Source organism: Mustela erminea, chromosome 12 (genome assembly GCF_009829155.1).
Source record: "Mustela erminea isolate mMusErm1 chromosome 12, mMusErm1.Pri, whole genome shotgun sequence".
Taxonomy (NCBI): Eukaryota; Metazoa; Chordata; class Mammalia; order Carnivora; family Mustelidae; genus Mustela; species Mustela erminea.
This window is the reverse complement of record NC_045625.1, coordinates 86,633,373-86,656,197: the sequence shown is the minus strand read 5'-3', so window position 1 is coordinate 86,656,197 and position 22,825 is coordinate 86,633,373. Positions and strand designations below refer to the sequence as shown.

At 38.4% G+C, this 22,825-nt stretch overlaps 1 protein-coding gene across 5 annotated transcripts in view; it reads left to right on the top strand.

The window, feature by feature from the left end:
• The window catches only part of RFX3 (regulatory factor X3), a 285,682-nt gene that overhangs the window by 4,594 nt on the left and 258,263 nt on the right, over positions 1-22,825 (top strand). The window lies entirely within an intron of this gene.

Below are 22,825 nucleotides of genomic sequence, written 5' to 3'. Positions count from 1 at the left end.
AATATGTACTGGAGTAAATAAAAGAGTATCAACCTATTGATTTCTAAGGTTCATTTTTACTTTGATTCTATCCTTTTTTGTGGGAATTTTATACTTCTTAGAGCAGATGCAGCAGAGGGTGCTGTGCTGTTTGCAACATGAGATTATCACTACTAAAAATGTGAACTGATTAGAACTTTTATTTAAAGAAAAAATGTTAATTATATATGCATTCAAGCATATAATAGCCTTATTTCTATTGAGTTTAAATTTAATATGCTGTCTTAATTGGCAGTTTTGTACCAAAGCCTTTCTCTGTACGGGTATAATACGTATTAGCACAGCATAAAATAGTATCAAGATTGATACTTTGGCATAGTTTGAATGTCAGCATTAGTCCTTTACGTATATACACTGAACACCTTCCTATGCAGGTCTGTCAATCTCTGTCTCAAAAATTTAGGTTAACCTGAGAAACTTAGTATTTTGGCAGTATGGGTCTATACTCTGTAGATTGGGTATTATTGGCACATATCAATATATTGTATATTCTTAAAATGTGCTTATATGGCATAATTAACAATACGCTTTTATAGAATGATTTTTTAAAAACTACCTCAAAAGTCTAAGTGGTAATAATAGTTTTCAGGCTAATTAAATCAACAGCAATAATAATATTGAAAAATTGTCTGGAGAATTCAGTCCCCACTTGACGCTGTTTGAGTAGTAGTCTTCTTTGACCATTTAATTTGACTTTATTATCTGAAAAGTTTTCGATTCTTTGCCCTACTCTCTGCCATATGTTTCTAAACTAGAAGTGGTTGGATATTGTTTTCTGTATCTGAGTACTTGTTTAGCGGGATTTTTTTTAGGAGAACCATTGAATCCAATCTCTTGGGCCCTTCTTGCATCATTGACTTTCCTCCTTTTTCCTCCTTCGGCAGCATATACTCTAAAAGACAAATACTGAAACAGTGGTAGTCAGTGTCTTTCTCAACTAAGATTAGAAAGATACCGTTATATAAGTTTTTATTCCTCTTCAGATGACAGATTTTTGGATTGAACTATACTATTATCCCACATTTAACTACAATCAGCAAAATGTGGTATTTTTTAAAAGTCCCTTTATAAGAAACTGTACCTCATGTGTTGGAATGTCACAAAGAATCAGGAACATCAATAGAGAGTAATGGTTTTTAAGCATGGCTTTTATTAAAACAGATTAGGCATTTTTCTTTTATATTGTGGTCTTGCAATTTACCAATTAGTTTCTGCCATTAAGATTTTTAAAGTGTATGAGATTGTTTTAAAACCTTTGTGTTGGAAGTTTTATATTTTTTATCAAGGTACCGGATGTACTTAATGAAAACAAATCAGTTAAAAATGGCAACAGATTTAGAGTACGCAGTAGGTACTTTGTCCTTTGAAGGGAGTGATGGGATAAGGATATTGGTCACAAACGCAGGGTTTAGGATCAGATTTCAGATGGTCTTATTACCTGTGGGACCTCGGACAAGTTATTGAGTTTAACTTAGCCTCAGTTTTCTCATCTGGAAAATAGGATCAATGTGACCTGCCTTACAGGGTTTTGTGAAGGTTGACAATAATTCATGTAAGTGCTTTGCTCAGTATTGGATATAGAGTACATGCTCGATACACCTTGATTCTTATTATGAGAGACTATTGAGGAGATAACTTTTTAAATCTTTTGCCATCTGAAAGTTCTTTTGAAATGTTCCTGATCATCTCCTCAGTGGGCCCTAAGTTTTGAAAGGTTTTGCCCAGTAATGTACACTCATTAAATAACCATTCTCTCCTCCCCAAAGACATGAAGCTGTTTGGATTACTGTGAAATTTGGATTACTACTTGATAACCCGTCTTGTTATTACACTGAATTAATAGCATGTTAGCCCAAAGTTATGTTTTAGTTCTACTCTGCAGTCTTACTATAATGGCATTCTTTTACTGCATTTGGATGAATCTCCTGGTCCAGGGATCTCAGACTGAGAATTCATCATGCAACATTTCATAAACTCATACAATTCCCATTGCCCATTTTGTTGTCCAATTTATAGTTTCCTTTTCACATCTGTTATACATGAATCCATTTGAAAACATCTTGTGCCCTTTTTATAGACTTTATAAAAATGTAGTCGTTAATATATAATGACAATAAATAACCGTATAAAGATGAGTTCATTGAGGAATTATTCTGCGGGTTTATAATGCACCGCTGAGAATTATCTTACTAAGGGTTGGGAAATGTGCGAGGTCACTGCTTGTGTACCGGTAGCAGTAAGTGATTTCGGAATAATTTGCCAACCCCAATCTTGAGGTGTGAAGTAACCTTGGAATGTTATGCAGTAAAACATAATGTGAAAAATGTCATCTTGGGTGCTCGTTCCTTGGCTTTCCAAGATGTTTAAAGAAACAGTTGGCTGCATTATTGTCTCTGATGTCACGATTGAGTAATTTGCTCTGTATCTTTTTTTCTAAGCATTTTGATTGAGAATGATCCCCCCCCCCCCCCCCATTTTAGAGTGATCTAGATTAGCTAGTCCTGATCTTTCTCAGACTGGAGATGTGATTTATACATCCAGGTGAAAGTTGACTCAAAACCGCGTGCCCTCTTGCTTGCTGAAGCCTTGCGTAGCCGCCGCGGCGCTTCTGCCGGCCTCGCTCAGCTTGCCTGCTCTCCTTCTCCCCGCTCCTGCCAAGTGCTTGATTATGTGACTCCTTTTCCGTTATTTTTGTAGACAGTTAGTCCCAATATATGAAGTAGCAGCTCTCAGCTCAGCCGTCTCCTCTGCTGCTTTTTTTCCAGTGAATTTCCCACCCATTTAAAAAGGAACTTTTTGGGGAAAAGCCAGGGAACGTGACTGAGATGGCAAGGTGATCCCGGCATTGTTTTCTTACAGGTTCTATCAGTCTGACTGGCCTCTTGGACAAATACATATCCTTGTTCCACTCATGATGTAACCTGAGCCTGATTTTGCTGCAGGAGGCTCCGGTCCTCGCCCTGGCCAGGTACTGGCCTCTGGCTAAGCGCGTTCGTTGAAATCTCTCGTCTCGCCCCCAAATACTGCGTTTGCGCATCACGCACGTCAGCCCACTGCTGACTCTTGAACCCTAGATACTTCTCCTCACTGCTTTTGTTAGAGGCTGCGATACCCAGTCAGGGCTGCTTGCCTTTGCTTCGCTCGGGCAGGACGACCAGAGACGTTCTTGATGCTGTTGAGGCAGAAATGGGGAAGGGCTGGCAGGAGCTGAGCCCGGGAAAAGCAGGAGCGAGGCGGCTCGCCTGAAAATGAAAGTGCAGGGGCTGGCGAGAGGGGGCAGATCTGTGGAGGGGTGTGGAGGGGCAGAGGAGAGAGGGGGGCGCTGTGAAACAGTCTTCCCAAGTGCCGGCCAGAGGACGGGGCAGAAGAGAGAACCCAGGTCTGTTGGGGGACTCGGACCCCACCGCGGGGACAGGACCCCTGCCTGTGAAGCCTGAGGCTGCTCACTTCCGCCCTCCGGGTCTCAGTTGCTCTGTCTGTAAAATGAAACACCAGGGCTCTGTGCTCTCCCCGGCCCGCCGAGCACGGATAGTCTAGGATTCCATGGCAGGACTGGCACTGGCCGGCGGGAAACACGACAGTATCGGGCAGCCAGGGATTGGTGTTTCCTTGAGCGATGGCCCGAGAGGCCGGCCTTTCGCTGGCCTTTTCTTTCTTCTGCTAAGAGCAACAGGGAAGGAAAACCCAGAGCCTGGGTCAAGCATAATGGCCATAGCTGGGGCTCAGTCTCAGAAGGTCCCACCGTTTCACTGGCCCCCATGGGGAGCCGAGGCCAAGTGCCCTGGTTTGCTCACCCACATAGGAGTTAGCTGAGCCCCACAGCTCGAGCTCCCGCCGAGCCAGCTCCGCTCTGTCTGTGCCAGACGAGTGTCTGACAGTTGGGACTCCTGCCTGTTGCTCTCCGATGAGATATTTAAAACGGGACATAATTTCCCAAGTCTGTGGATAGGCAGTGTGATGGAGAGAGGGAGAGACGGAGAGACGGAGACAGAGAAGGAGAGGCGGTAGCGTGAGCTCTCCCATCAGAAGCAATAAAAATTCAGGTTTCTGTTTATCTCATTTTTCAACATTTCTCCCCCAGTTATTATAGCCTTGACTTTTCCTCTTTATGCTGTTCAGCTGCTTTTGAAAAGAGCTAAAGTCCTGTCAAGGAGTCCGGGCAAGTGCCTTTGGATTACTTCAGGGCCCTGCTCTGGGAAGCATTCCCCTGTCTCCGCTTGTATTCTTTTCTGTTTCTCCATTGGTGATACTGCTTTCTTTCCCTCAATAGTGTTTATACTTAAATAAGCATTCTTTTTATTCAGGTTTGGTGGCCGAAAAAATAATGTGTCTTTTGGTCAAGGAGTATGCTTTTTCGTAAGATTTTAATGTCAATTTGGCAACTAGACTTCAAGATTTTAGAGCATTGCAGACTGCGGAAAGAGGCATCTCTTGCATTAGTTCAAGATAAGTCTTTTGTCCTGCCGTATCTCACCTCTTTACCCGTCTAATAACTATACAGATGATTAATAGAGTATAATGATTGTTGCTTTTAAAACTATTTTTGAATGATTGTTTTCATATTGATTTATATGAACATTTTCAAGTGTCTGAACCATGTCCAGATTCCAGTATTTGATAGCTTTCCGTAATTTCAAATGTAATAACTCTTGTTCTTAAACATGTATCTGGTCTTCTTTAGTCTCAGTCATCATAGTTTCTTTCAATATGCAAAACCATTTTAGAAAGTCCTTGCTTATCACTCGTTTCTTTCTCCCATGCTTTAGTTGTGGGACGGTGGGTGAGGGAGGTTACTGGAGAGAGGCAGAAAGAAGAGATACGTTTAGAAATCATATGCTGTTTTCATTGTTAAATACCAGTGCACTGCATACTTACCCAGTCCTTCTTTCTGGACGGGGAGGTTTTGGTGGGAGTGGGGCTTGACGGGGGAACTGTGGACATGGCCGGGGTGGGGGGGACAGAAGTGACTCAGGACATCCAGTGTTTCTTCCACTTCTCTTTGCTTTTCAGCTGTAGTGTTGTACCGAGTACATGTACTTTTGTGAGGATAGGTTCTTACTATTTTCTGCTTATGGTGATCCTTTTTCTCTTAAATGCTTCCTCTCTCTGTATATGCCTCTCCCTTAGTGCATTGGTAGATGTGCAATAATATTCTTCTAAGGGGCCTCTATTGTGATTTGCTCAAGCACAGGTTTTTGGAAAGGTAGGAATAAAAGAAAGGAGTATTGCGAAGATCTGATTTGTGTGCCAGATGATGGAAATGATGTTTCAGGTTCCCCTCTCTCCATTTTACTTTGGGTAGATGTGTTACTTTGCAGTAGAACCTTGGTTTTCCCCTCTGCTCCTATTAAGGTTGACATTTTAAAGAACCAAAGAGTACACTCTGTCACATCAGGCTTTCACTGATGGGTATCTGATTATGTCTGATGACAGTCTTGGAGATGAGTTTTAATGAAGTGTCAGTGTAAAGGTCATTAATAAAAAAACACATGAAAAGATACTCTCCTAGTGGTCTTAAAATCACCTTTACCATCATTTTACATGTACAGTATGTGTTTTGATGTGGCATAATGAAAACCCAACAGGAAAAAACTAATACGCAGGCACCAGATAAAGTTAGAATTCTTTGCTTTATAACAAGGTCATATTGCATGCCTTCAAATGATATTTTAAAACATTTTTGTTTAAAAAGTCATTTTTAGGACGGTCATATATTAAGAGAAATAGAATTTAGCATATATATTGTGTTTTGTGTACATGTGTGTTTGTATATGTGTAGGTCTTTAGAAAGTCATTTCAATGTATGTTTTGCTTGGTGTTTCAGAACTTTGGTCAGTACAATATTTGCTCACCAGTATTTGCATTATACGTATCTTGTAACAATATTAGGAGCCACTCCAGTGCTGTTTTTCTTGAGGCAGAGAAAAGTGAGGGAAATATTCGATTCAAGTTCTTTGAATGACCTCCGTGTGAATTGGGGAACAACTTTCAACCGTGCTTCACATTTTAGGAAGATTTTTAGAGGATACCTTTAGTTTACAAAGGCCATAAAATGCTGAAGTTGAATTCATTCCAGTTAAAGACAAAAATTGTAAATCATTCCAGTTATGGTAGATTAAGATGTTATACTGCTGGATCAACATTTGATCTGTTCCTTTATTTTTAGAAGTCTGCCGAGTTTTGAAATTTAAAACCTTTTAAATAATGTTGAATGAGTCGCGCTCTATAATAGATGTGGCTTCATATTTCAGCAAAGGTTTGAGAGCCATATGGCTTGGAAGTGAGGTGGGATTTTATTTCTGAAATTGGAAGGTGATGCATTTTAATATTTTGATGGGTTAGACTTCCTGGAACATTGAATAGTTTCGATAGAAATGCAAGGGATGGTGGACTAGAGCTGTAGGTCAGAGTATTGGTGAGACGAGGTCACAGTAGCCGTCCAGAAACTTGACTCACCTCCAGTCCCGGTGCCCTGGGTAAACTTTGAAATAAGAGCTTCTTGCTTGGAGATTTAAAGTTTCTTATTTTGTTGTGTTTTTGTTAATTTTCATTGCTGTCTGGAATTTCCCAATCCCACAGCACAGTCTTGTGACGCATTTTACGTGGGCTTTGGAAGTTCCAGTTTACCTTTTGGTTTATAAATCTTAGAAAGAATGCCAAGAGATGGTACCCAATGCCCAGAACAACACCCTGATCTGAAGGAATAGGGTAAGAATGAGGGTGAATCGGGGAAATCTGAAATTTGATTCCAAAGCGTGCTAGCACGTAATTGGGTACGTGTGTCTGTATGCTTGTAGTTCTATGCCATTGCCTTTAGCTTTATTTTTGGATGAGGAATTAAAGGATTTATATCAATTGGTATTTAGTGCGTGTACTATTTTGGTTAATTTAGGAATCCTGGAAACTCAGGGTTTCATTGGGTTTTCGGGACTATTTTGAAAGAAAAGGGAAAAATAAGGTATTAGACCCGAGTTACATATTCCCAACTGTGTGAACATATTTCTTAAGGATTCAAATTGTAGAGGGCTACAGAAATGACACAGATGGTATTTGGGAATGAAAAAGGGTGAAAGGGTAGAAGGAGATACTGAAAATATAGTTAGATGAAAATAGTGGAGAATTCTAAAATAGAGATAAAAATAAAGTGGATAAATCAGAGTTTGATTGGCGAGATAATTTGTTGGATGAACGGTTGTTGTTTTTGCCTTAGTGTGATTTTGACTAATAGGAGATGCTTGTACTTTGTTAAAAATGTTTTTAATATTTTGTTGAAAATATTTATAGTAAGGCTGTGTGGTCTTTAACTGTTATTGCTTGGGATTTAACTTTTACTTAGTGTTGTAGATAGAAAAGCATTAAGTTGAGATGTATTGGAGTTTCCTTGTAGTTATTTTATTATTACAAAGTTATATAATAGTACTATATGAAATATACAAAGTTAATATATTTGACTGGGATCTCATTAGCTTATCTGAAGCAGTTTACATTTGGGAAGCCAATATATAATGGAAAACTGTATACCGGGGCACCTGGGTGGTTCAGTTGGTTAAGCATCTGCCTTCAGCTCAAATCGTGATCCTAGGGTCCTGGGATGGAGCCCTGAGTTGGGCCCCCTGGTCAGTGGAGAGCCTGCTTCTCCTCCCTCTGCCCTAACCCCCTGCTGTATGCGTGCTCTCTCTCTCTTTCTCTCTCTCTCTGTCCGTCCCTCTCTCACTTGCTCTTGCTCTATCTCAAATAAATAAAATCTTAAAAAAAAGAAAGAAAACTGTATGCCATAAATGTATGTAGACTTAAAAGTTCCTTATTTTAGAATTTTAAAAACTTCCATTGAAGTAGAGAGAGCAGTATAATTAAACCCCATGTGCCCAACACATGTACTTGACAATTCATACCTTCTGTTATTCTTACAGCTATATAATTTGAACTATTTGTTTATTAACATAAACTTGAATCCTTCCTTATTCTGAAAAAATTTAAATTTAACTTCAAGAAAGACTCAATGGAGACTTAAAACGATGCTTACATTCTGTTTGAGGCAGAATGGTTGAGAGTGATTGATCTTTATCAACCCTCATGTCGTTTCTTCTCAGAATAACATTTCTAAATCAGGAAGTTTGTTCTCAGTTATTTGTCAAGTGTTTTGCTTAGTAATTCCAGGCTCTCCTACTTGAAATCTGACCTATCAGTATAGAAGGGAGCGAACACAAGGACAGTAGCTCGTGTTTGCAGGACAGAGGAAGACGGCCGTGTGAGATCCACCTCTCAGAGGTGAAATGGTGTTACTCTTTTGTGCATCTTTCTTATAACCTGTGTGTAAGTAGATTTGAGTGAACCGTTAGAACCGTTCTGTAAGTTGATCAGGGAAGAGAACTAACCACTAAGATATGCCGTTCAAAGTTAGCAGCTCTGTTACAGGACATAATGGAATATAAAGAAAGAGACATCCGTAGTTGAGAGCTAATATACTGATAACTTAGGCCAGCATTCAAAGCAGTTTAACATCTGATTCATTGCCTCAGGGAATGAAGAGGGCTCCTCAGTTTTTTTATTTGACTGAGGTCAGGTACTAAAGAAGCTTATTTTCTAATGCTAGAGTCTATAGCAGAAAAAAAAAATCCATTATTCATGTTGGAGATTATTCTGTAATGAGCAGACTAATATGTATAACAAACAATGATTAATGGCATTTTAATAAACAACACAAAATGTAGACCTAAGTCTCTTTATTTGAAAGCTGATGTTTTCTTGTTGTTTAAATTTAATTAAATGAATAAGGCATGAAGAAGTAAATTCATTACATTAAATAAGGCTTGCATTTTTTGGTTATGTAATTTTAATGGCTAAACTTCTCTCTGAACCAAAAGGTTCCATAGAGGGGCGCCTGGGTGGCTCAGTTGGTTAAGCATCCAACTCTCGATTTTGACTCAGTTCATGGTGTCAGGGTCCTGAGACCGAGCCCCGAATTTGGACTCTGCGCTGGGTGTGGAGCCTCCTTATGATTCTCCCTTTCTCCCTCCTCCTGCTTCCCCTTCTCTTTCTTCCCTCTCTTAAAAAAAAAAAAAAAAAAGACAAAAGGTTCAATAGAAATATATATGACTTAATAAAACATATTGGCAGTGTTTTAAAATATTTCTGCTACAGGTGACTGCTAACCAGACAGAATGGTAAAATTATATAAAATATACAGAGTGATGTACTAATTAATTGATCTTATCCCATAACTAAACTACTATTTCTTTTCTCAGAGGGTTATAGTTAATTCTTTCTGCCATTAAGAAACATTTAAGTTATAGATTCTAATAACATTTAAATTACTAGATTCTCATATATTGAAGCTTTCCAAAAGTAGATGTGATGTATGTAAGAGAATGCCAGTATAAAGCTTAATCAGCCAGTGTTTGAATAAAGCATAAATGTAACCTTGCAAAACAAATGATGGAGCACATGTTAATTTCACTCGCACTTACACAGAAGATTGTATTACGAACTTAATGCAACATCAGTGTAAACATTATTTGTGATAACGTGTTCTGTGCTTTTTAGATACCTCAGAATCAAAGTATAATTTTACTTAGCTTTTTGTTATTTTACCGTCAATATAGTGTCAGTAAAAGCACTGGTAATTTTGTTCTAGCGTTTAAAAGTTTTTTAAAAATGTGACTATTCCATTTATGTCCTATGACGTACTCAAAAAACAAGCCATTTTCAATGTGAAAATGTAATAATGGTCCACTTACTGTATATTGGAGTAACTTCCCAAGAGCAAATGACTTAATATTCTAGTTTGGAAGAACACCTTGTACAGAAAAGCTTTATCCAGGAATTGTTGTTTCAGAACTTGACCCTGTGTGCAGACCAGTTAAGCTTTTGGGTCTGGAGCTGGAACCTCAGATCCCCCTGTGATAGGTGTCCTCCTCCCTCGGGCTCAACTTCAGCTTCTTTCCCTGTTTCTACTTAACTGTTCTACTGCCTTCTTCCGCTGTACCTTTAGTGTGTCTGGCTCTGCACAGCTGACCAAAGGGGTCATCCAGGGTGCTAGAGTAGAGATGAGAGAGGTGAAAAAGTCTGTCATTAGAGCTACACACATGCTTCCAAATGGCACAAATATGTGGGATTCCATCAGACATAATTAGGATATTTTATTTTAGAATCAGAAATTTTTAGTTGGAACAGACTTCAGAGGTTAGGTAGGCCAATTTCCTCCCCACGCTCATTTTTTTGTAGAAAAAGCAAATTAAAGTTTTATAATCCCATAAGGTTTGAATACATATCTTAATTTTTTATTATTTCCAACTGTAAGTGTTGGCATACAGATCATTCCTTAATTGCTTTGTTTTAGAAGGACATAGAAGTCAAATTTAAAAAATATTTTTCCTAATCATAAATAGGCTGAATATTAAGGGGAAATACCATTTTTTCTAGATTTTTAAAACCAGAATGTTCTACACATTTGGATTTCTCCTTGCTGGGTGTAGTGACGTATGTTGTGATCAGTATATTTGCGTAAATAATCTCACACTGGACTTGAGCCTCTACTTTCTTGATGAGGGTAATGGTGGTACTAATCGTCCTAACGATCTTTGTAAAAAAAAGGTGAATTATTAATTTTAAAAACTGAAACACTTATTCCTGTAGGTCACCCCTACAGAACAAAAGTAAAATGCTGGCAGCTGATGTCAGTGGTACAAGCTGAGACTTGCCCAGCTGGGCTCTAAAGGTGTTGCAGTGCTCAGTGAGAGCCAACAGAATGAAAATGTGCAGGGACTGCCCTTTATTCCATAGCAACCGGAAGCCGCACCAGCAGTCATGTTATTGGATGACTTCTCCTTTCCTTAATCTGAATTTTTGGAAGGATATGTTGTTTACTGACTAATAGTAGGAGACTGGCAGGAGTGAGTAATTACCAAGATTTTGCCTTATTTTATTGTGTGTGTGTGTGTGTGTGTGTGTGTGAGTGTTATGTAAGTACATCTGTGAGGTCACACTTGAACTTAGTTTTGGTGCCCTGTTTCATGGTAAAGATGCACGATCTGAGCACTAATCCTGTTGATTATTTGAAACCATCCATCCAAGAGAGACCAAGAAAATGACAAATAACTGAACTTTCGAGCAGCAGCAACCTGATGCTCTTACCAGCCTCCTTTGTGGTACCAAATCTGAAAGGATACATTTATATAAAACAGGAGTCGGTTTCCTATAGGGGAAAACCATTTGTCATTTGCTCTTAACAAGGTAAGTCCCCGGGGACAAACCTTTCTTGTAAAACTGTTCCCTTTGGATTTATCTTCACCTTCAATAAAAAGAGATATGATAAACAAAGGTATGATGAAATATTAGTTAGCTCTTGCATTTTTGCCTAGAAGTTCCTTATTCTTAGTCTTCATGATTTTTTTTTTAATTTAATGCTGCAGTTTCATCTGAATTGAGAGACTCAGAATACAGTGTGTTAAATTGAATTTGCTCTTTGTTGAATGAAGAAAAGAGGTTTTTTTGGGGGGAGGGTTGGAGAACTAAATCATTTACTTTGGAGTAAACTGTATTCCTGATCTGTCAACGTACCTGCTGGTTGGACAGAAAAATACAAATGTTAAGGTAATTCAGATGAAAAGAGAGTGCTAGATTCTTGAAAGTCTTAACCTGAGATTTGAATATAGAGATTCAGTTACTGTAGTACCTAAATACTTGGCTGCTGTATTCGTTGGATATAAAGGGGAATTATCTAGAACATGGGATATATTCTTAATATTTTATGAATTTATCATCTAGATAAAATTTTATTGAAAGTGTTTCTAAATATGAATTAATGGAATCCTCTAAAAAGAAGGTACTTGGGATGTTTTATTATTTTTGTTTTTTATTTTTTTATTAAGTTAGTCACCATACAGTACCTCATTAGTTTTTGATGTAGTGTTCCATGATTTATTGTTTGTGTATCCAGTGCTCCATGCAATCTGTGCTCTCCTTAATACCCATCACCAGGCTAACTCATCCTCCCACCCAACCCCCATAGTCTCTCATAGTTCATGTCCACCTCTAATTTTTGCCCCCTTCGTTTTTCCCTTCCTTCTCCTAATGTCCTCCATGTTATTCCTTATGTTCCACGAGTAAGTGAAACCATATGATAATTGTCTTTCTCTGCTTGACTCATTTCACTTAGCGTAATCTCCTCCTGCCCCAACCATGTTGATACAAAAGCTGGATATTCATCCTTCTGATGGCTGAATAATATTCCACTGTAGATACAGACCACATCTTCTTTATCCATTCATTTGTTGAAGGGCCTCTCAGCTCCTTCCACAGTTTGGGTATTTGTGGACATTGCTGCTGTGAACCTTTGGGTGAATGTGCCCCTTCTTTTCACTACATCTGTATCTTTGGGGTAAATAACCAGTAGTGCACTTGCTGGGTCATAGGGTAGCTCTATTTTTAAATTTTTGAGGAATTGCTACACTGTTTTCCAAAGTGGCTGTACCAATTTTTCATTCTCACCAAAGGTATAAGAGGGTTCCCCTTTCTCTACCCCCTTTACAACATTTGTTGTTACTTGCCTTGTCCATTTTTGCCATTCTGACTGGTGTAAGTTGGTATCTCAGTGTGGTTTTGATTTGAATTTCCTTGATGGCTAATGATGTTGACATTTTTTCATGTGTCTGTTAGCCATTTGTATGTCTTCTTTGGAGAAGTGTCTGTTCATGTCTTATGCTCATTTTTTGATTTACTTGTTTTTTGGGTGTTGAGTTTGAGAAGTTCTTTATAGATCTTGGATACCAGCCCATTACTTGTAGTGTCATTTGCACATATCTTCTCCCATCCCATGGGTTGTCTCTTTGTTTTGTTGACTGTTTCCTTTGCTGCGCAGAAGCTTTATATCTTGATGAAGTCCCAAAAGTTCATTTTCACTTTTTCCCCTCGTCTTTGGAGACGTGTCTTCAAAGAATTTGCTGTGATCAGTGTTGAAGAGGTTACTGCCTATGTTCTCCTTTAGGATTTTGAAGGATTCCTGACTCATGTTGAGGTCTTCCATCCATTTAGAGTATATCTTTGTGTGTGGCATAAGTGAATAGTTGAGTTTCCTTCTTCTGTATATAGCTGTCCAGTTTTCCCAGCACCATTTATTGAAGAGTGTCTTTTTTTCCATTGGTTATTTTTTCCTGATTTGTCAAAGATGAGTTGACCATAGAGTTGAGGGTCCATTTCTGGGCTCTCTATTCTGTTCCATTGATCTATGTGTCTGTTTTTGTGCTAAGAACCATGCTGTCTTTGTGATCACAGCTTTGTAATAGAGCTTGAAATCAGTAAACCAGATGCCCCCAGCTTTGTTTTTCTTTTTCAACATTTCCTTGGCGATTCGGGGTTTTCTCAGGTTCCATACAAATTTTAGGATTGTTTGTTCCAGTGCTTTGAAAAATGCCATTGGTATTTTGATCGGGATGGCGTTGAAAGTACAGGTTGCACTGGGCAGGATAGACATTTAAACAATGTTTGTTCTTCTGATCCATGAGCATGGAATGTTTTTCCATCTTTTTGTGTCTTCTTCAATTTCTTTCGTAAGTGTTCTGTAGTTTCTAGAGTATAGATCCTTTACCTCTTTGGTTAAGTTGATTCCAAGGTATCTTACGGTTTTTGGTGCTATTGTAAATGGAATCAATCCCCTAATTTCTCTTTCTACAGTTACGTTGTTAGTATATAGGAAAGAAACTGATTTCTGTGCATTGATTTTGTATCCTGCCCCATTACTGAATTTTTTTTTTAAAGATTTTATTTATTTATTTGACACAGAGAGAGAGAGAGTGAGAAAGGGAATACAAGCAGGGAGAATGGGAGAGGGAGGAGCAGGTTTCCTGTTGAGCAGGGAGCACAATGTGGGACTTGATCCCAGGACCCGGGGATCATGACCTGAGCCGAAGGCAGATGCTTAATGACTGAGCCACCCAGGCACTCCACACATTACTGAATCGCTTTATGAGTTCTAGTAATTTGGGATGGTCTTTTGGGTTTTCCACATACACTATCATGTCATGTGTGAAGAGAGGTTGTTGGACTTCTTCTTTGCCAAGGGATGTTTTCAAGTAGCCCAGAGTTTTCTGCTTCTTCAGGTCAGTATATTTTAGGATTGCTCCTTGCCTACTCCACAGAATTGAGTAGTATTTAAGAAATATTCACCATTTAAGAAATATTCACCAAGTGCTGTAAAACCACGATAGTGCTGTTAGGAAGCTCACAGTCTAGTGTACGTTTTCAAACTCACACCCACCACCCTGCTCTCTAGCATCTCTCCTGTGGCCGGCGCTGGTGTGTGGGTGTTGTGTAATTGGTCAAGAGCATGAACTTCAGAACACACAGTCCTGGGTTTGAATTTCAGCTCTGTTACTGATGAGTTGTTTCACCTTAGGCAGATTACTCAGACTCTGTGGAAAAGGGCTAATAAGATGTACCTTTAAAGACTGTTTTAAAGCTTCCATCAGAGGACATAGGCAAACAGCACTGTGTTCGACACGTCAGGGCTCAGTACGTGACATTTGCTGCTAGTCCCCTCTGGTCACCTGAATTCGGCCTGGCCGTTTCTCTGTAACTTAGTTCTTCTCCTTTATTCTGCTCAGAATGTGTTTTCCGTCCTAGTTAAATTCATCTTTCCTAAATTAGAGTGGTTCCCAACTTGAAGAGTTCACTTCTAATGTATTTGTTACCCTGCTACTGATTGGGAATTGTGATTTGTATTTTTGTTTATAAATATTTGATCTTTTCAAATTGTTTGCCATCTTCCTGAAGGCAGAAGACTACATGATAATTTCTTCAACTCAGCACAAAACCCAATGTCCTTTCTTAGTGAAAGTAATCAGTGAGTAATTACTGAACCTCAGGTTATCTTCGCCTCTAATCAAATTATAGAAAACAGGGTTAACCATTTAATGATTTTGTCTAGCCCTGATTTTATAATGACCAGAGCAATGCTTCCCCCCCCCCAAGTGGATTTATTTGCTGTTTCTTTAGAAATGGATGTAATGGGATAAATTCATGAATTTTGGATATTTCTTCAAATACAGCATCATCTTATAGTAGATTTCGGCTGACCTTAAGTCTCTTTTTCTTTTACCTTTCAGGTGACATTTTGTTAAGTAACTCTGTAGGTGTATATATATTTCATACTTGTACATGTGTGTATGTGTCTCTCTGTGAAATTTTAGACCTGCCTGAGATTTCCTTAGTGTCTGATAAAACTAATTTCTTAGTTTCAGAAGTTGGTGAGTGACTTTTAGGATCCAGTACCTTCTTCCTTTTTTTCTGGTTGTGGCAGGGTGTGGGAATTCCTGATGCTGCTTATGGGAGGAACGTGGTGGGGGCATTATGAGAACTTTGTTTTTTGAGGGGCTACATGGACTACCCCAAGCCTCTTGAGTTTCACCTTTTTGTTGCCTAACTTCAGTGTTCCTGTTGGGGATGTCAAAAGTGCAGAATCAGGACTCGAGTTCCAGGGTTGCCCCAAGGCAGCTGGTGTCATCAGAGTGGACCTGTTACAGCAGTTAGATTTGTGGTTGCATTTGTGATATCCCACTAAGGGTTGCACTATTGTAAGGGAGGTTTCTTTGCTTTGATGTCTACTGCAGAGACTTTCCCCTGGAAAATCTTTGTTATTGTTTTTATTTATTTATTTTTTGTTGTTAATTATTTTTATTTTTATTTTATTTATTTTATTTATTTTATTTTTTTTTTTAAAGATTTTATTTATTTATTTGACAGAGAGAGATCACAAGTAGGCAGAGAGGCAGGCAGAGAGAGAGAGAGAGGAGGAAGCAGGCTCCCCGCGGAGCAGAGAACCCGATACGGGACTCGATCCCAGGACCCTGAGATCATGACCTGAGCCGAAGGCAGCGGCTTAACCCACTGAGCCACCCAGGCGCCCCAATTATTTTTATTAACGTATAACATATTATTTGCCCTAGGGGTACAGGTCTGTGAATCATCAGGCTTACACACTTCACGGCACTCACCATAGCACATGCCCTCCCCAATGTCCATCACCCAGCCACCCAATCCCTCCCCAGCCCACCTCCCCCAGCAACCCTCAGTTTGTTTTGTGAGATTAAGAGTCTCTTATGGTTTGTCTCCCTCCCTGGTCCCATCTTGTTTCATTTTTCCCTTTCCTACCCCCAAAGCCCCCGCCCTGCCTCTCAAATTCCTCATATCAGTGAGATCATATGATAATTGTCTTTCTCTGATTGACTTATTTTGCTTAGCATAATACCCTCTAGTTCCATCCACGTCTTTGCAAAAGGCAAGATTTCATTTCTTTTCATGGCTGCATGTATTCCGTTGTATTTATAGATCACATCTTCTTTATCCATTCCTCTGTTGATAGACATTAGGTTCTTTCCATAGTTTGGCTGTTGTGGACACTGTTAAACATTTGGGTGCACATGCCCCTTTGGATCACTACATTTGTATCTTTAAGGTAGCTTTAGGGAAAATCTTTGTTTTTAAATGTGAACTGTCATTTACAGATCAATCCGGTCCTCTTTTTTAATCTGTGTATTTTAGCTCACTACCATCTCGAGTTGATGAGTTTGGTGAATTTACTACCATTTGTGAAGTCACCTCACCCTCTCTTCAAGGGGTGAGTCTCTTCAAGACTCAAGGGGTTCCCTTCAATTTCTAGAATCAGGTTAGGAGTACAAGCTCATTTTCACTTTTTTGTATTCATCCATTTATTTATTGAGCAAATGTTGGCACGTACAGTGTGGGCCAAGCAGTGAAGCCCTATGGAGGATACACAGTGAACAAATCTGATCAGATCTCTGCCTTGAGGGGGCTTGCATTCACATAACTGGCAATGAGGAACAGGGAACACGAATGAGTATCACAGTAGATGGTTGTAAATGCTATGGAGAAAGAGAAAGAAAGGAATAGAGGTAGTAGGGTAGGTGATGGGGGGCTTGCCATTTCAAATAGAAAGCTTGGGAAGACCTTACAGAGAACAAAATCTGACGGAAGTAGATTTTGTGTAGTTTTTCAATTATGACTTTATACGTTTATAACATTTAATTGATGGTTGCCTTCCTTCCTGTACTAAAGAGTCCTGATTGTTTACGTCTGTCTTTGTATAGGACTTTCCCTTCTGTGTTTCTCTTCTTTGCCTTTTATCATTTTAATGTGCCTTTCCCTGAACACACAGCCTTTTCACTTCTGCATTCTTTTGAGATATTTTGAATAAAACTGTGGTTTTCTAGAAGGAAACAGGCAGATTAAGAGACTCTTAAAAACTACATTGAGTATGTTTTTTTACTTGAGAGGGGAGGGCTTTTAACCTGCTTCCAAGCTGGACTCTTCTGAAACACCTGTGACTTTCACCAAAATGTGCTCCGAACGAATTGGAAAGAATTGATACGTGAACTGTTCAAAGTAAAAAAATTGCAATTGATAGGCAACTAAAAATTAGAATTAGCTAGGTGGATAGTTTTTTTGGTTATGGCCTCAGTTTGCCCGGTGTGGCTCACTGAAAGCGGAGGAGGACGCTGCATGGATGGCTTCTGTGATCAGATGCTTTTCTGTGTCTCGGCGTGTGTGAAACTGGCGTGTCACTGTTTGTGTGGCACAGCCCGCTATCATTATCTAGTCATCTTTAATCATGGATTTATGAGTTGAATTTATTTGTAAAATTTCGTATATGCAAAAAGACATAAATGAGAGGTTATTTAGATAAATAAAAGTTACTAATGGAAGCAAGTTGTCTAGAATTCTGTTATTTTGACAAATAGATTGTCGTGCCGATATTTTTAGAATGAGATTTTCAGTGTACTAATGTCAAAATCATATTTTCCATTTCAGTTCAGTGTCACATATTCAGCATTATGTGCCTGTCATCCATTATGAAATGTAACGTGTGACAGTATGTGAGGCTGATGTACTGTATTGGAGTACTTCAAAAATGGTACAAAATATATAAAATAATGTAATAGAATATAAGGGTGTTTTTAACGTATTTAGGTTAAGGAAGTAGAAGTTGCTGTGGAACCTTAAACAAAACAAAAACTCCCTTTCTCTGTTTGAACTTACATAATTATAGATATAATATTTATTTCGAATCCTAGTTTCCGTCCTTAAAGGCTGGTTAAATGATTATACTTGCAGATACACCCAGGCATTCGGGTCTGAAGTGAGTCAGAGGCGCCCACATTGTAGCAACCGGTAGGCCGGAGTTTGTTGAACTTGAGTGCCTGGGATTTCTACCAGGAGAAACACAAATACATAAAAAAATTAAAGAACGTAAATTTAGTGTCACCCCTCATCTGTATCTGTCTCCCCCACCAACTTTTTTTATTAAGGAAGAATCTGAACGTAGACAAACATAGAACAGTTTGACGGCTTCATGAGATGATTCGCATGTATGCATCACTCTGCTCTGATAGTTAACGAGTCGTGGTTAACCTGGCCTCAGCCATACCTCATCACTCCCCAGCTACCCTGTCTTCCGAATTTAGCGTCGACCCCACAAAGACAAGTTTGCTGGGCCTCTGTGAGAGAGTAACATTTATCTCTTCATGAAGATGGCTTCGTTTCTTTTTACGGTTTCTAACAAGTTTTTTGTGTATTTGCCCCCTCCCCCCATTGTGAAATAATGTGTCTTTGAAGTTTGGGGCATTTTAAATGTGATACCACTGAAACTGTCCCTGGGATTTATGGGAGGTACCTCAAGATGCCTTGTTTTCGGTATCCTCAGTTACACATTTCAGAAATCACTTGATCCAGGACTCTACCTTTTTTTCAGTTGGTCCAGTACCTTTTTTCAAATTTTTAAATGTATAAAAGTGAGTAGTAGTAGGTAAAAAGTGAAAGTGGCTTTTAAGAAATTTTAAAATATGTTTTTAACTGATGTCTCTTCTAATTGGGTGTTTGTGTCACATTCCTTTTATACATTTTAATATTTAAAAACTTCCTTTTGACATTGGCCAAAGAAATTACAGAGATAATATGAAAAAATGCATTTTGGGAAATATTCTGTCAGCAGGAAAGAGCAATAATGTTGTATTTATGGCTGTCATTATGATTTCTTTTTATACTTGATAAGATACAGTCTGAAAAGAATAACCTGAAATTCATTGGCTATTTACCCCAATTATGTGATTTATCAAAGAGCCTACAATTCTTGACAAAAAGTTTATGAAATTTAAAATTCAGAATTCAGTAAATATTCAGCATTCACAGAGGGTCTTTGAATGTTTTTTTTTTTTTTTAGGAAGGTGGTGGGTGTGGGGAAATGGATCGAATATGACAGGGTGTTACAAATTGTAGAAAACTGGTATGTGCAAAAAAGAGGCTTAATTCCGCGGTTGGATATGTTGTTCTCTATGGTTACTCCTTTGGTTTCTTTTAGGTATGCCACATTTGTAATTATTGCAGCTTTGTGATTGTAAAGACATAAAATACCAATAAACACCAGAAGGCTCTTTCCAATAACACTTCCACAATGGGACATCCATTCTCATTTTTAAAAATTTTTATTCTTTTTGCCCCACTGCGTTTTAGTCAATAGTGCCTGACAGGACCTGAGTATTAAGGAAGCCAGTTTAGAACCTGGGCTCTTTCAGAGCAGATTCTCCCAGGATGGTTTAACTACGCTTGACTAGCAGCTGACCAGCTAGTAAGTCCCTGTGTTAAAAATGTGCACATTTGCCCAGCACTGACCCTGTGAACGGGATAACTCATAAGTCGAATGCGGCTCTAATAACTTTATTAACTACTGTGTGTGCATGTACATACGTGTGGTGTGTGGGTTTTCATGTTTTGTTCTTGTTTGGGAAAATCATTTTTATTACTTTTAATAAGGTTTTCCCATGTTAGGTCTTGCAGCTTTGGAATTAAGTGAAATTTTTCTTACCCGAAGCGAGAATTGGAAAGTATTCAAATGACTTCATTGTAAAACTGAGTCTTCAGGTTAACGAACCAGTTGGCTTTTACATCATGAACGTTACTGATATCACTGCTTTTAAGAACGTTTTCTGAGTTGTTGCATGCACGCCTTCTTACAAAATAAGGATGGATCAAGGAAAATAACATTATTGGATATAAAATTCTCATGTTTGGTTTTTATTTCCCCATGTGTGAAAGGAGTCCCTGTTTCTGTATGCAGATTTTCTTTCACTTATCTCTTTCTGACACATTCTTGTCTGTCACCCTTTCTGTCCCTTTCCTCCCATTTGCTCTGTTCTGCTCGGCTTGGCTTGGCTTAGAGGCTGTTTGAATTCTCTGCCTTGTTAGCCAGCCCTTTCTCCTCCTGCCTCAGTCTGGTCCTCGGTCAGATGCTGCCTTTCCACCTCTTGGCCTGAGTCCCCGCTCCTTTATTATTGGGTTCTTTGTCTTTCTTTTTTGGGTGGTTGTTCTGCATTCCTCTGTTTGTTGTTTCTTGGGACTTCAGAAAAAATAGTTAAATTCCTTTACTCTGCTTCCTATGGTTTGTACCAAGAAGAAATAGAAACAACTATTGGGAAGGACAGGTGGTTCTTTAAAAAAGATCTGGTAGTGCAGTTGACAGATTATTTTAAAAAAGTGCTCCCAGTTCAGAGTAGTTAGATACAGTGGCTAAATATTGCAACGGGCGTAGAGAAGATGTTGTCTGGCTTTTTAAAAAATTTTTATTTATAACTTGCAAAAGTTGCAGGCAGTGTCAGTATAGCGAAAATATCCTTAGACAGTTCTGGACGAATATTCATAGTTAAGGTAATGATCGTAAAATCATGTTATTCTTATTTATCTTTATGGTCTTTGGTATTTTATGATAAATCAGCTTTATCTACTTTTGTCTTCAAATATTTTATGGAAAAGTCCTAATATCTAATATAAGTAAATAAAAGTCAATACAGTTTTGTCTTTTGAAGTAGAGCGAATCCCTCTCTTACCCTCTGCCCACTTTTCAACTCTTTTTCATGTAATTTGTTAGAAGTATTTTATTGGTAGACACTGCTATCTTTTTTCTTCTCATTTACATTCAAGTAATGCTGTCTAATTGTAGTGAATTTCTGTGAATAACTTCTTGTTAATCTTTAAAGTTCTAGAATATGCATATGATGGGGTAGAATAGATTTGGAATTAATTTAAAATCATTACCAAAAGGGGTAAAAAGAAAACCAAAAAAATTATCTGCTTTTATAATAAAATGAAATTTAGAGTTTCTTCAGTTTCTCAATGGTTTTTTTCTGTTGTTTTTGTTTTTTGTTTTTTGGTGTTTTTTGTGGCCGAGGGATGTGGGGAGAATGCTATTTAGTTTTGTTGATTTCAGTACTTCTGGATTGCTAGTTTTCATTTATTTTTCTATTATTGGACTTTATATAAGTCTGATACACACACACACACACACACACACACACACTTTTTTAAAAATCAAAGTTGAAGATACTTAATACGACTTTTTTTTTCCCCTCCCTGAAACTTTCTCCATTCATTTATATCCGTTATAACCTTTTAGGGGACTGTATGGAAATAAAAACTTGGGGATGGTAGGTGGTATAATTGAAATGTAGATCATATTCTGTTCTTTATTTGTTTTACCAAATTAGTTAGGGATTCTGAGGATACATTTTGAATATTTGTGTATGTTTAGCATTTTGTTCCTTTGTTAGAAATCTCTCAGTGTGACTTGTTTTTAATAGGATGTGTCTTGAATTGTGGGCCAATCACTCTTGAAAAGTATTAAGCCCTTTAAGCATACTGGTCAGACTCCTAGAGGGGAGCCTACAGGTTTATTAGCACTCCTTAGCCTGAAAGCCCAGCATACCCTTCTATGTTGCACGGCAACAGACTCCTAGCAACCATAATAGATTGAATTTCTAAGAGTGACCAGGCCGGATGTAATAATAAAGCAAGAGGTACAAACAGTTGTCATGGTTTTCTTTTCACAGTTAGCTAGTTTGATTTGGGGAAGCTTACCCTTTCAAAAATGGGCAAACTTCGTATAAAACTACTACTGTTTGTGCAGAGGACTTCTCATATTAGAATAGCAAGAATAGTACCAAATTGAAAATGATACTGGTCACAAAAAAAAAAAAAAAAGTAAAAGGATTATCATGTAAAGAAGTTTTCAGGGAATTTTTTTTAAATCATAAACTTAGAACTGAGCTCTGGTAAAACAGTTACGGTGAATGTGCTTTTTAAAAATAAAAAGTCATGTTTGCGTTTTCTCCGTTTGTGATCTCCTCTTTGAATTTTGCAGCAACCCCTTGGAGTTTCCTGATCGCAGCTTGCGTGCCCATGCGTAGAAAACTAATACTCACTTTTATTTATTTTAAAAAATTTGTTCTGAAAACCAGGCTATTTGAACTATATAGAAACAATGATTTTTGAAATTGTGAGCCAATACCTGCTGGTGCCGAGGATTTATTGAAGAAGAAGAAAGTAGTAAAATGTCCAGTCCTCCACAGTGACAGTGAAAGTGTCTGTCATATCCCCGAAGGTGTCATATTGTGCTAGAACTTCGTCAACCTGTCTCCTGTGTCTTCTTGAGTATGTGTGTGCTTGTGTAGCCGTGAAAAAGAGATTAATTCAGACGCACTCATAACCTGAAACAGGATGCCTCCATCAGAAGAAACAGATCTTCCTGTAGCTGCTGGGAGTCGGGAGTGGAGCTACAGCCTTTGACAGCAATAAGCTGTAAATATACACACATGCTAATACCCTTGATTTGTTCATCTTTTGTGTCAGCATTTGGAAAAGATTGTTAAAGTGGCAGTTACAGTAAAGACTGGCAATTACAGTAAAGAGCAGAAATTAGGTATTTGTGACCTATTATATTTCATTA